The sequence below is a fragment of the Gallinula chloropus genome (assembly GCF_964237585.1).
Source record: "Gallinula chloropus genome assembly, chromosome: 18".
In the NCBI taxonomy this organism is placed as follows: domain Eukaryota; kingdom Metazoa; phylum Chordata; class Aves; order Gruiformes; family Rallidae; genus Gallinula; species Gallinula chloropus.
This window is the reverse complement of record NC_140103.1, coordinates 11,121,870-11,130,805: the sequence shown is the minus strand read 5'-3', so window position 1 is coordinate 11,130,805 and position 8,936 is coordinate 11,121,870.

Below are 8,936 nucleotides of genomic sequence, written 5' to 3'. Positions count from 1 at the left end.
CCATCCTATACCCTAGGGACAGATGATCTCAGTCTATGTGAAACTCAAGAGAAGTTTGTCTTTCTGTAAGACCAATAAAGACACACTTAACAGTCTTCAAGACAAGCATTTTGTGTGCTTAGCTATCCTTAGGAAGACTTTCCCAGCAGCTAATTCCAATCATCCCTGGAGCAAATCCAGCCCAAATTTTCCATCCTGCCTGCCCCAGAGACCACACAACATCCTCCCTCTTTGAAGAAGCACTCAGCATTACTGCTTCTGTCCCCCTCCCTCCTTCTCTAAGGTCACTTTAACAGCCCACAGCTTTTTAGACTTCCAGTCACCTTCATTTCTCCTCTGTGCCAACTGTCCCATGTTTTTCTTGACATGCAGAGGCCAAGCCTAGATCCCAGCACTGGCTGAGGCCCCCCCAGTTCTACACAACAACATCAGGGTTGTGGTTCCTATCTAGCAGGGAAAACACACATCTATAGAATTCTGTATGTAGTGTGGTCTTTCTGTAGCAGCAGAATACAGCTGCTCATGTGTTCCTCCATCTCTTCCTAAATCCTGCTCTCCAGCCAGATGTTCCACACAGCACTACTGGTGCCCAAGCACTTCTGAGTATTATCCTTTTTTTTGTTTCTCAAGTTTACCAATAAATTTTGAATTTCAGGTATGTCTTTTCACATGTTAACAGACCCTTTGGACTTGGTGTCTTCCATGACTTTAAAATGCACATTTTTACTTAATCATCCAGGTCCTGGAGCAGATGCCTGTGGAGCCCATCTCAGTACATCCCACTGGTGACAACTCCCTTGGTGCTCAGTTGTGTGCCCACCAGTTGTGGAGCCACTCAGACCCTGATTTTTCTTACTTCATTACTAGAAAGGGGGCTTTTGAAAGTCGTCATAGAATCATAGAATCACAGACTGGTCTGGATTGGAAGAGACCCCAAGGCTCATAGATCTCCAACCCCCTGCCACAGGCAGGGACACCAACCTCCAGGCCTGGAGCTACACAAGGTTGCCCAGGGCCCCATCCAACCTGGCCTTGAACACCCCCAGGGACGGGGCACCCACCCCCTCTCTGGGCAGCCTGTTCCAGCTCCTCACCACTCTCTCTGTAAAAATATTCCCCCTACTATCCAATTTAAACCTTCCTTCCTTCAGCTTTAATCTATCCCCATTGTCCTGCCAGTCTCTGCTCTTTAACAAGCTGATTCCCCTCCTGTTCCTCTGCTCCCTTCAGGGACTGGGAGGCTGCAATGAGGTCCCCCCACAGCCTTCTCTTCTTCAGGCTGACCCAGCCCAGCTCCCTCAGCCTCTCTCCATAGGGGAGCTGCTCCAGCCCTCTGATCATCTTTGTGGCTCCTCTGACCCCTCTCCAACAGTTCTACATGTCCTTAAAGTATGGATGGATATGCAGTTCCTTTTTTGTCCACACAACTCCCTTCCCAATTTTAGAATCAAATCAAATAAACCACAGGCAATTTACTCTTGCTGAATACCAATACACATCTTCTTCTCTTACAAGTCCTTGCAAATAGTCAGGGCTAAGGACTTTCCATTTAACACCAGTTTTAATTGTGATCTCTGTCTGACTGCATTTGACTTTTTCAGTGAATGCCAAAGAAGCATTAAATGTTTTGGTCACCTTCGTGTCACCTATTGATATCTCTTACTCTACTTAAATAGCAGATCAAACCTTTCCTTGATCTTTCTAATCACTAATGTACAAAGAAAATGTCTTTCTGTTGCACACCACTGTCTCTTCTGTCCTCCACCACCCCACCCATCTACTCTAAAGTAGTTATTCCTAATAGCCCAGCTTTCAGAGCAGCTATCTAACAGCTGCTATCAAAAACAAACTGAAATTTTTCCACTGAGGGTTGGTTTTGGGTTTTTTTTAATATGCCTCATGGCATGGCTGGTATCTTTGAAAAACATTACAAATCATAGAATCACAGAATCCCAGGGGTGGGAAGGGACCTCGAGAGGTCATCGGGTCCAACCCCCCTGCCAAAGCAGGCAAATGCTTGACTTAGCATAAGATATAGAGTCTGACCCCTCACTTTCTGTCAAAGTCATGAATAAATGGTGTCTCTTGTAGGAAATAAACCCCAACATCAACAGTAGAATTCTCTGTTTATCAACATTTCAGACTTTGGCCCACCAGGTCTAATATAAGTTAAAACAAGGGACATTTATAAGAGGTGATGAGCAAGGTGAAGAGGATATCTGTACCCATAAGGACATCAGGGAAGTTCTACCAGCCTCTTAATATGAATTAATGTGCCTGGAAATATAAATGCTTATTGCAATCATATTTACTCCCCCAAGAGTCACTCATGGTCTTTACAATATTTGGGGAAGTTACTAATTCTTTTTCAGTCTTCTATTCCCATGGACTCAGTGATGCTTTGGGGCAGTTGGCTGCACAGGAACATTTGTCCTTCATTGTCACCATGCACACCGTAATTTTCACATTATTTTGAGAGCTGGTGCCGTCCTTTCATAGAATCATAGACTGGTCTGGATTGGAAGGGACCCCAAGGCTCATAGATCCCCAACCCGCTGCCACAGGCAGGGACACCAACCTCCAGGCCTGGAGCTACACAAGGTTGCCCAGGGCCCCATCCAACCTGGCCTTGAACACTCCCAGGGATGGGGCACCCACCCCCTCTCTGGGCAGCCTGTTCCAGCCCCTCACCACTCTGTAAAATACTTCCCCCAAATATCTCATCTAATTCTTCCCTCCTTCAGCTTCACTCCATCCCCCTTGTCCTGCCATTATCTACCCTTTGAACAAGCTGATTCCCCTCCTGTTCCTCTGCTCCCTTCAGGGACTGGGAGGCTGCAATGAGGTCCCCCCACAGCCTTCTCTTCTCCAGGCTGAACCAGCCCAGCTCCCTCAGCCTTTCTCCATAGGGGAGCTGCTCCAGCCCTCTGAGCATCCTTGTGGCTCCTCTGACCCCTCTCCAACAGCCCCACATCTCTCTTGTACTGGTGCCCCAGCTCTGGACACAGGACTCCAGCTGGAGCCACCTAAGGGCAGAGCAGAGAGGGACAATCCCCTCCCTGTCCCAGCTGCCACCCCTCTGCTGATGGAGCCCAGGATCCCATCGCCCTTCTCAGCTGCAAGAGCCGCTGCTGGCTCATGAATTTCATGGCTTTCCTTGGGATCTTTACTCCTAAACATTGCTTGGAAGACCCCCAGCTGCCTCACTATACATGGCAAACCCTGAAACAGGCTTCCTGGAGAGGTGGTCGATGCCCAGTGCCTGTCAGTGTTTAAGAGACATTTGGACAATACCCTTAGTAACAGGATTTAACTTTTGGTCAGGCAGTTGGACTAGGTGGTCATTGGAGGTCCCTTCCCACTGAAATGTCTATTCCTTCTGTTCTATGGCAGTACTATGGCAGTAGCTCAGCTGCAGACCTGCAATCACATCACCTTTTTGATAGGGCCCAAAACCAACATGCAGGCAGTTCTGCATAGTCACATTCACAGGAAAGTCATAATTTATCATCCATGTAAAATTACACATCTCCTTTAGGATTTCCATACATCTGCTTTGGCTGAACAAAACTCTTCCCTCAAAAGTGAGGGAGTCTGCCTCAGGATATGCAAGCCCTGCTTTATGTGAGGTTTGATTAGCACACTGTAGCCTGGAGCCTGGTTTATAAGAATAAGCATGCAAGAAAAGACCTGTGATTGTGCCCCAGTAATCAAGATTGTCCTAGTGGTACCTCCTAAGCACAAGCCTGAGGAATGCCAGCACCCTGGGGAGGGATGCAGCCAGCAGCTATGGTCCCAACTCAGATCCCAAACTCCTTTTCTTTGAGTGGCACCTTGTAAGCACAGATCCCAGAGGGCAGGGTGAGGAAGCTGTGGGGTCACCCTACTGCTAAGGCAGGACTCACTACATCTGTGACGCTGCTCCTTCCCCTCTTTCTCCTCTCCACACTTTTCTGGAAGAAAATGCTGGTAAGAGGCTTGAAATCGGATCCTTTGTAAGAGCAGGGCCAGTCCTTTAATGCTAAAACTGCTAACTACAAGGGAGGGTTTTGAGCAAATCACTTTCACTCAAATCAGCCATAAACACTTCAGGTTTTAGAAAGAGTCTCACCCCCTGAGGGCAGCATTAGCCAACACAGTTGTGAGCAAAGGACTTGACATCCATTCGCTTTCTGCTGCTGAACAATCAAGTACCAGAATCTTTTATACATTTAAATAGTATTCACCTAGCAAATGGCAAATGTACCACAGCTACTATTATACCCTACTGCTAATGAGGAGGCAGTGCAGGTTCCGGATTTCTGGGGGGGAGGGGGGGGGTTGGATAAATCCTGCAGTTTTTATGCAGTTTTCAGGGAAGAAATTTGCTTGGATGCAAACTGGGGGCTGTAAGGCTGGCCATTAGGGTTGGGCATTGAATGGCACCTCACCACGCAGGACTCATGCCATAGGAAACTGCTGGGTTTTTGCTTAGCATAAGTGCTTGTGGTTCAGCCCAGGCTGCTGTTTCATTCAATCACTGGTTACATTGTCCAAATTAACTTCTAGGGCGAAATTGTAAATATTGAAAATAACCATAATTCTTCCTCCCAAAGCAACCCATGGCTTGCAGAGGACCCAACCTTCGCCTGGCAAGTACAAGAGGGTATCAGCTGAAGTCAGTGGAGATGTGCTGATTTATACTGAGGGACCTTAGCAGCTCATTAATTTTGCAAATCAAGCATTTGGACATTGGGAAATGCCTTTAGGAAATGTAACCAGGTTTCTGGTGCACCTTAATTGCCTGTGTTCATTATGCTGATTGGCGAACAGAGATGCCACTAGAGTAAAGGCTGAGGCTTTCATAGTTTAACAAATGTGTTCTTCTGAAGTCTGTCTTATATGGAAAATTGATCAGGATAATTATACCACTGTTATAATTTTACCATACAGCTCCCACTCAGGTCCCTTCCTACAGATGCTTTTTACATTTTAACATCTTTGCTTTGCTTGGCTTTGAGTGCAGTGCAAGATACAACAGAAAACTGTGCTACATGCATCTCACATGAGGAGCTGCACTTGTAGGAGTATAATTATCCTGCTAGACTTAAGTTGATGAATTTTTCTTTGCAAGCAGACTAAATTCGTGTGCATCCATACGCATCCTTGGATCCCTTTGAAACTTGCAGCAGGGGTACAATGATTTCTTCTGACTCTCTGGTGATAAGAACGAGGGTTCTTAGGGTTGAGCATGTAACAACTCCTTTAGCCACTAATGTTTCTTACTGGTGAGATGTTTCAGAGCACACCTCAAACACTATGTGCCAGTTTGTGCTTTTCTCATGGGCAGGACCTGCTGAGGAAGTGCCTCTGCTCCACTTGGGTGTCAGCTGTCTTCTGAAGAACAGGTTAGAATATGTTTGCCTGGGAAATGTGGCTTGCACATCAAGACTTCCTCTAAGAATGTATGCCAGGTAGAGATAGTGCCCGTGTCAGCAGCAGGACTGGAGCTCTTCTGTAGATGAGAGCACTGAGAGGCAGGTAAATGATTATAAAGGGCCACATAGATCCAAAAAAACCCGAATTCAGGACAAACTGCTGGAGATGAAAGTGTGTCTGCCCACATCTGCATTGAGACTGTGTGTGAAAAAAAGCTGAAAGTCTCGGAAAGGTCAGCCTGAGATTGAGCAGCTTTCTGACCATCACAAAGTTCTGTTCCAAGGACTGGACTAAAATCAAATTTGCCTCTGTTTGCAGTTTGGTGAGGCTGTGCTGCTGAGATGGTTTCTTTAAGCAGCAGTTAGACTTTTCTGTCAGCCTAAACTATGAACAACGAGCAATTCAAGGCCAAAGTCGCAGCACAAGAGACGGTCACAGCGCCTCTGAGAATCACATAGAGGAGAAAACAACCCGGCAGCAGCTGCATTTTGCCACCGGAGAAGGGAGCGAGAAGATGTAATGAGCTGCGCAGACACCAAGGCCGGAACAGGGCGGGGGAGGAGGCAGCCCAGGTGCCGGAGAGAAAGATGCCCCTGCAGCCCCTGGAGAAACCCATGGAAAAGGCCCAGACCCCACCTGCAGCCTGTGGAGGGGCTCCACGCTGGATGGAGCAGGTGGTGACATAGAGGAGATGCTGTGACCCTACGTTAGAACAAGCCCCTGCCAGCACTTGCAGCCATGAGGAGAATCAGAGACACAGAGATGAGAAAGAAATATTTGCGTTGGAACAGGTTTGCTGGGGAAAGGGATGGAATCACATGGAGGACTGGGACTGAGAGACACTGTGATAAAGAGATAAAGCCCTGTGGGAAAGGATTCACCTTGGAGAAGTTCGCGGAGGACTGTATCCTGTGGGTGAGACCCCACGGTGCAGCAGGGGGAGGTTGTGGAATGAATGCCCCCCCCCACCCTGGCCAAGAGGGAAACAAACTTGCAAGGGACTGACCAAAGCCCATGTCCAGACCATGTCCATCATGATTGGCCCCTCTCCAAACCCCATAGGGCTCCAGAGGTGCAACAGACACCGTCCATCCTGCACAGCCCAAGGCAATGGATCGTGTCCATCGCCGTAGCCCCTCTCCTGCCAGACAGGCCCCATAGGCCTTAGGGCCCAGAGGAGCTGGGAGGAAGAGGTGGCTGAGACCCAGGAAAAGGAGGGGAAAGCAGCACGGCTGAGGGTAACGATGCAGCCACCACGCTGCTGATATGCTGAAACTACACAGGCTCTTTCATTTTTATGTCTTTATTCTCAAGGAGAGGAAAGATCTTCAGCACTGAGCAAGGTCTTCTGGTCCCCATGGGGCTTGGTACCCAGCCCTGCTGTTGTCCCAGCGCGCCTTTCACCAGCTGCCACGGCCGCCTTCCAGCATCACCGTCGGGGTGGCTTCTTGGTGGGTGGAGCAGAGTCCGTGGAGCTGCCAGTCTTCCTCTTGCGAGGGCGCCGGGGCCTCAGGTGGTAGCGGCTCTGGCCCTGGCTGGGGGCAGAGGCACCAGCCGCAGCCTCCTGCAGCTCCATATCCCGGTCTTGCTCCCCTGGGCTGGGAGTGGGGATGGAGAGGGAGCAGCCAGGACCCCCCTGAAGAGCAGCGCTCGGTGTGCCCAGGAGTTGGTGGGCACCCTCTGCGACCACCCTGCTGGGAAGGTCTGGTGTGGGCACCAGAGTCCCACCTCGGGAGACAGCCCGGCTGGTGCTGGCCTCGGGGCTGAGCTCCCGGCTCCCTTGGAGGGCAGCCTGGCTGGTGCTGGCCTCAGGGCTGAGCTCCTGGCTCCCTTGCAGGACAGACCAGATGGTGCTGGCCTCGGGGTTGAGCTCCTGGCTCCCTTGCAGGGCAGTCTGGCTGGTGCTGGCCTCGAGGCCGAGCTCCCGGCTCCTTTGGAGGACAGCCTGTCTAATTCTGGCCTCGATCTCCAGCTCCCGCCTGTCCCGGGGCCCAACCCAGCTGGTGTTGGTCACCACCCAGTCCTCGCCGCTGACGTAAGCGCCAGTGGTGGTGGTTCTGGCCACGAGGTCGCCCTCCCGCGTCTCCTGGATGGCCACCCAGGTCCTGCTGCGCACAGGGCTGCGCTCCCCGCGCGACTGGAAGGACGCAGAGTACTCGGGCTGCTGGGAGCTGCCATCCGCCCGGCTGCCACGGAGCTGGAGGTACCCTGCTTCCCTGTCGCACCGCTGGACGGCGACGTCGATCAGGTCGCGCACGAATGGCCTGGCGCGGCTCTGGAGGTAGGGCTGCAGCGTGTGGGCCAGGCTGTCTGGATTCAGCCCAAAGACAGGCAGGGCGCACAGGACCATGTGCTCCAGCATGAGCGCCTGCGAAGGGTCTTCCCGAAAGAGGCGCCCCAGCTCCTGCTGCAGCCAGGGCCGCAGGCGCTCGCGGAGGTGTGGGTAGGTCAGGAAGATGTGCGCCCAGTCTGATGGATAAAAGTTGCCCACCATCTCCAGACTCCAGTCGCGTAGCGGCTCCTCACTGGCTTCTTCTGGCTCCTCTGGGGCAGCAGGAAGGACCTCTTGGAAGTGGTCCCCCCGCAGTGAGTGCCGGATGGCCATCACGGGCCTCTTGCAGAGGGGGCACTCGGCCTTGATGTTTGTCCACTGCTGGATGCAGGTGAAGCAGAAGCGGTGGAGGCACGGCACGGCGCACGCCACGTTGTCCCAGGCGTCCAAGCATATTGCGCAGCGGTACTCTGCATCCGTGGCCATGCTCAGCACGCGCCGGGGTGGGCTGGGGAGACCTGCTGGGGATACTGGAGCCCTCCTCTCCGAGGCTGCAGCGGCAAGTGTCTCGCTGCAAGAGGAAGAGGCGCCACGGTCACTGCCTGGCCCAGGGAGGGCTGGAAGAGAAGCCCAGGTCCCTGCAGAAGGAAAGCTGCCCAGGTGCCCAGGGTTCCCAGTTCCCCCCAGAGCTCACCTCTGCTGCACGAGAACGCCTCCTGGGAGCCCCGGCTGCCTGAAGCAGGCAGGGCCGGGGACAAACCTGCGGTGTGTGTGGGGATGGGCGCTGGCGGCTGCCGCCACCAGTTCCCAGGGCACAAGCCCAGCACTGCCCAAGGGCTGGCTCCGCACTCCAAGCCTCGCACAACTGCTCGGCTCGAGTGAAGGCACCAACTGACTGGGAGATGCTGTGCGCCCACCTAAACCACCAAGGCCTGTGATGTCATCGGGCGTGGCGGGGGGATGCCATTGGCTGTGGTGGGGTGATGTCACAGGCCCTTGCTGGGGCCATGGCCAATTGCTGGGGATGTCACCCTGGTTTGTTGACAGAGGATGTTACTATGGCCCATCGCTGGGTGATGTCATCGTTTCTAGGGGATGTTCACCATGAATCCCAGAATCTCCTGAGTGCAAAGGGACCCCTAAGAATCACCAAGCCCAAGTCCTGGCTCCACACAGGGCCGGCCAAGCCAGAGCATGGGACTGAGGGCATCGTCCAGACGCTTCTTGCACTCAGTCAGGCTCAGTG